The following is a 6,171-nucleotide window of genomic DNA, read 5'->3' as shown; positions in this document are numbered from 1 at the left end:
CTTGTATAGTGAGAAGGCCGTGACTTAATTTTGCTTATGATTTCCAGAGGCACAAACAAGAAATGGCCCAGCTGAAGGTACTCTTGCAAAATCAGCTAAATTAAGCTCTGTTCATAGCAAACTGGTTTTGTCTGCTCAGGGAATTTTCCAGGCTGGTCTTGTTTGTTTTTTGTTTTAACAGTGGAAAGATTATTTGCACTTTTGGAAAAGGTAACCGTCTACTTCATAAGAGTATAAATGATATAAACTGCTTCAAAAAAAAGTTCAAAGCACCTTTGATTTCCTTTGTGTAAGATGAAAGCGAGAATTAACATAATTTTGCAACAGCTGCCTAATCAAGATAGAAATAGAGCCGTAACAGGAACATGGCAATCATTGTTGTGAGAGAGAAATAGCATATATGCAGGGAATCGAGATGAAGCCATGGATTTGTGTCCAACTTCATGACTAAGTGAACTTAGACATCAGGAACCACAGTAAACACAAGGAAAGGGGAAAGCAGAGTTCTTTACAGTGCTAATGCTTATGTTTTTTTACTATTGATGTTGCAGAAAAATGTGTTACAGCTCAGTTGTGACAGCAACCTGAATCAGGGAGAGAGACCAAGCAGCACTTGGAGAGTTGGAGAACTCAGATTTATTACACCACTGGGCCCAGAGGAGTTAACACTTCAAGCTCTGGACCCCGTCTGTAGGTTTACACAGGCCTTTTATAGGCTGCCAGTTTTACACTTTGCAACATCATATGCAAATAAAGTACAACAGAAGTTGACCAACCAGGAACAAGCTTTGTAGAAATAGGCCAATCAGGAGTGAGGTCCATGCAAATGAAGTACTACAAATGGACCAATCAGAAGTGAGAGTAATAACCAGTCAGAAGTGAGAGTAATAACCAATCAGGAGTGAGAGTAATAACCAATGAGGAGTGGAGGAAAGTGAGCTCAGGAAACCAATAGAATTCTAGGTGTAAGTTAGCTGCTTTAGAGGCAAAAAGTGAGATAGAGCCTCTGGGCCAGGGAACCGGAAGCTAGTGGGAGGAGAGCAGCGGCCGTGCGTAGGGGTCCTGCCAGTCTTTTTATGGGGCTTCCCGCCTCATTGAAATGGAATTGTTTTCTTAGGCTAAAGATCAATAGTGATGCAGATCACACCCTCTTAAATTTAGTTAGCGCAAATTCAACACTGTATTTCTCATGACCTTTCTTTTACAATATGTAACAGGACAGTTCTTTATAGTGGCTTGTAATAAAAGTAAATTAAAAGTCATTTTTCTTACTGTATTATCACAAATATACAACTTATGAAAATTGTGTGTTATTTGGGATTAACAGATACACATTATGATACATGAAATACATAAACAGAGGCCTACCATATAGAACAGGAAACTATATTCAATTTCTTATTATGAGCTGTAATGGAAAAAAACCTGAAAAATTATATATATGTATATATATATATATATATATAATGTATAGCCAAATCCCTTTGCTATATACCTGAAACTAACATTGTAAATTGACTACACATCAATTAAAAATTAGAATTAAACATCATGAAAAAAACCCCAAAAATTATCCCTAGGAAAGATATCTAGACTATTTGCTTTGTAAATAATAAAAACAAATATAAATATATTCTAGTTCATACAGCGAGCACAATTTTTTTTAAGTGTCAACATGGATGTGAAAAGAATTAAAGAGGACAACTGAAATCAATCCTAATAAGTATAATAATGAGAGTAAGTGATGCAAACTTTTTCTTGATAGCAAAGAGTCTCAGGTTTGACTGTTGAAAACCAGTGTAATTCAACAACATAGCATTTGCAAGCTAGAGATCTTGGAAAAACATTAGGTAACAATGAAAGATACAGTGAATTGAATTCAATTAAAGGAAAGCATGGATAACAAATAATAAAATACAATAACAATAATCATTATGTGATGACAAATAGAAGTCTTAATGCTGAATAATATAAAACCAAAATGTAAAAAACAAATTTCTGTAAGCAAAAGAATTTATAAAAGTGTATTGTATTTGGAGAGTAAAAAAAAAAAAATTGAATCTGTGACTGATGAGGTAGATAAAATTTAAATGAGAACCTGCCGTATAATAAGCACCAAAATAATCTTTAATTAAATTGATATAAATACTTCAGTAAATAAGTAGAACCAATAGATGTATGTTGTATTTTATATGGTGTAGTCAGTAGTTTTCCATATATTCATGGGATGTTTTCCCCCAATGCCAAATATTACATACTAGACCACAAAAAGTTCAATAAATGTTTAAAAAAAATTAATGTAAAATATAAACCAAAAAAATCAAGAAACTCTGCTAAACACATGGGGAAAGATGATGGCGCTGATTAAAGGAATTCTGGTCCTTATTTTAATATTTCCCAAGATCGTTCCAGATGGCCAGCGTGAGTTAAAATATATTTTTGATAATCATATAAAAGTACCACTTTCCATCGCCAGTAAATTAAAAAAAATACACTGCAATGAAGATTTTCACTGGAGATTTGTATAAAATCTGTAATTTTTTTATGAAACACAATAAAAAGGAAAACAAAGTTACTTATATCTTATAAATCTCTTCTCCCCCTCCCTCCCTCACCTCAGGCATCCATCTGTTTGTTCTCTGTATCCATGACTCTGTTTCAGCTTTGTTCTATTTGTTCATTTTTGTTTTTTAGATCCCCCATGTAAGTGAAGTCATACAGTATTTGTCTTTCTGTCTGACTTCACCATTCATAACATCCTCTAGATCCATCCATGTTGTCACGAATGGCAAGATTTTATTCTTTTTTCATGGCTGAGAATTGTTTCATTGTATATATAGACATCTTGTTTATTCATTCGTCTATTGATGGGCACTTCGGTTGCTTCCATATCTTGTCTATTGTAAATAATGCTGTAGTGAACACTGGGGTACATATATCATATTTTTTGGACAAATAACCATGAGTGGAATTTCTGGATTGTATGGTAGTTTTTTTTACTTGGATTGTTTGTGTGTTTAATGTTGAGTTGCATGAGTTCTTTGTATATCTTGGACAGTAACCATTATTGGCTATGTCATTTGCAAATGTCTTCTCGCATTCAATGGGCAGCCTTTTTATTTTGTTAATAGTTCCCCTTCACTGTGCAGAAGTTTTCTGGTTTGATTAGGTCCCATTTGTTTATTTCTGCTTTTGTTTCTTTTGCCTGAGGAGACAAATCCAAAAAATACTACTAATATGTCAAAGAGTGTACTGCCTATGTTTTCTTCCAGAAGCTTTGTGGTCTCAGGTCTTATATGTAAATTTTTAATACATTTTGAATTTATTTTTGTATATGATGTGAGACACTAGTCCAGTTTGATTGTTTTGCATGGAGCTGTCCAGCTTTCCCAATACCATGTATTGAAGAGTCTGTCTTTTCCCCATTATGTATTCTTGCCTCCTTTGTCATAGATTAATCACTTATAAAAAGGTGGGTTCATTTCTAGGCTCTCTGTTCTGTTTCATTAATCTGTGTGTCGATTTTTGTGCCAGTATCATAATGCTTCGATGACTGTAGCTTTAGTTTGAAATTAGGGAGCATGATATCTCCAGCTTTGTTCTTTAGATTATTTTGGCAGTTCTTGGGTCTTTTGTGTTTCCATACAAATTTTAGAATTACTTGTTCTAGTTCTGTGAATAATGCCGTTGGTATTTCCATAGAGATGGCATTGAAGCTGTAGGTTGCTTTGGGTAGTGTGGTCATTTTCACAATATTAATAAGCAACATAGCTTTCTGTCTGTTTTTGTTATCTTCAGTTTCTTTCATCAGTGTCCTATAGTTCTGGCTTTATTCTTCATCTTATACTTGGTGCTTTTCTCACCAGCCCAATTCAGGCTTCTGCTGAGGGAAAGGCAACAAGAGAGGATAAGCAAGACACCAGGTTTAGAGGAAGACGCTCGTGTACTTATAGAATTCCCTGAGCCAGCTCAAGAATAGACAAAGTGACTTTCTTTTTCAGGTCTCTGTATCTGGTGACTTAGTGTCACTTGTCGGTAATAAGACCCTGAGTGGAGCCAGAATACCCGCGGCTCCATGCTCGTTGTTGTCCAGGGCAGCTGTAGACATGTACCTTTCTTTTACTCTGAGGCTTATTCAAGTTGGTGTCAATATTTGGCTGTTTCAGTAAAGGAACGTTAAAAAATGAAAAGGTGTATGTGATGAGAGTAAAACTAGTTGAAGAAGACCCATGAAAGTAGTCAGAAAGATGAATGTTATCCAAGGGTTCTATGTTCATTAACCAATTAGGATTTTCATATCAGTTGTACTGTCAGACCAAATGGGTAACTTTTTCAGAGCCTGCCCTGTGAGCTCAACTGACAATCACAAAATTAGGATGCATGCTTTTCAAATTCATACACATCACCAACAATAAAAATTCTGCAGTCTGAATAAGTTTGCAATTACACTGATGCATAAGGGAGATCAGAACACAAAGGGCTAGTCTTTGCAGTACTCACTTTCTTCATCAAGGCTTCCAGGGAGTAAGGGCACTGATACTGTTCTACACATTTATGAGGCAGCTGGGAGGGGCTCAGATATGACTTTGTAACAAGGTGAAAATCCAGAGGTAAAAGGCTTGTGTCTCTTTGGTTAACCTTGTGAACATCTCCCATATTCCTCTCTGCAGAGCCGGCCCTCCCCATGATGGCTGCTGGCTGTGAAAAGCATGGGTGTGTGTCTGTCACTGTGGCTGATGCCCACCTCGACAATGCCATTGTCAGTGCCTTAACCTAGGTTCTGATAGTCACAAAGTTGGGACCCAAAGTGATGGGTGCTGCAGCCCCTACAGCTGTGCTGAGTGTTTAGGACTGGGGAGAATGTTGATTTTCTGATTCAAGCTTATATTTTCTTAAAGACTAGAACCAAACATAGTATGTCATGAATATGGCTCAAGTATATATGCTTGTAGCCCCACTTACCAGTGGCTCAGATTCCAGTCTAGGGGGAGGCCAGGACTTCATGCATCCATTTCTCTCATGGAGATCAGCTCAGCCCACAAAATTTACCTGACTGCCCACCTCTGGCCAACTGATTCCCAGGGAGGAACACAAGGTGGACTCAACACAGTAACAGAAATACACACAAGTTTGACCTAAGTTGGTATTTTGTTAATCTTGCAATGTAAAAATGATAATTCACCCTTTCTGGACTTTATCCTTTTGAGCAACTATTGTACCTGAACAAAGATGTCCTTTGAAACAAGCCAGTGTTTCAATTTCCCAGAGTATCTCCTCTTTATAGATTATTTTCCATTTCCTTAAGGCAGAAAGTCCTATAATAGTATTTATCTGAATCCGTAATACAAATGCTCATCAGAGGATTCATATTTGAGATGAGTAGAATTCCTATTCCTATGAAAATGATTTCTCTTCATTGTTTCCTTCTATTTCAAGAGCAAGTAATTTAATTTCTAAATGTCTCTAGTGATCTGCTGACCACTGTCAAGCAATTATCATAGTGATCAAAGGGTAGGCCATTATCTGAGATGGAGTGATAGATAGGTCTGCTAACTTCTGAAGTGAGCACCCATGCGTTTAAGGACAGTGAATGTTCTCCACGTTATAATCTGGACTATATATCTCTTAACAATAGGCAATAAATAGAGGAGGTAGAAATCATTTATTGAAGTGGAGATAGAGTGATATATTTCTACTGGTTATAAAAGTCAGCATATCTTGAGTCAATGGGAGACCATAGTAAGAAAATACATTTTAAGAATTAGTGGAATTTAGGGATTTAAAGGAAGTGACAAATGTCACTTCAAACCTAATAAACAGTTTAGGTCTTTGCCACAGTTTGATGTCAGGCTGGAGCAAGGTGAAGGAGCTAAGAACTCTTTCTTGCCTTGAAGTTACCCATCAGTGGACTTCTCCCACGATGAATAGAGTTTTGGAAACGATGATGTATCTGTGGAGCAGCTAATTGTGTTTTTGGACAGCTCGCTTGCGGAAGACCTCTCCCAGCTAGGCTGGAGGTCTTGGAGTCTGTTAAGCCTTGTGATGTCTCATTCTGGCCGTGGTGCCAGCTTCTTGGGAACTGCCCCTAGTTCTCTCTCAAGGTTCTTGGTGTATAATAGAGATAGTTGTCAGTCATAGGTTTTGGAGCAGTCTCACACTAAGGCAGAATAA

The sequence above is a fragment of the Camelus dromedarius genome, chromosome 3 (assembly GCF_036321535.1).
Source record: "Camelus dromedarius isolate mCamDro1 chromosome 3, mCamDro1.pat, whole genome shotgun sequence".
In the NCBI taxonomy this organism is placed as follows: Eukaryota; Metazoa; Chordata; class Mammalia; order Artiodactyla; family Camelidae; genus Camelus; species Camelus dromedarius.
Note: the sequence above shows the minus strand (reverse complement) of the source record.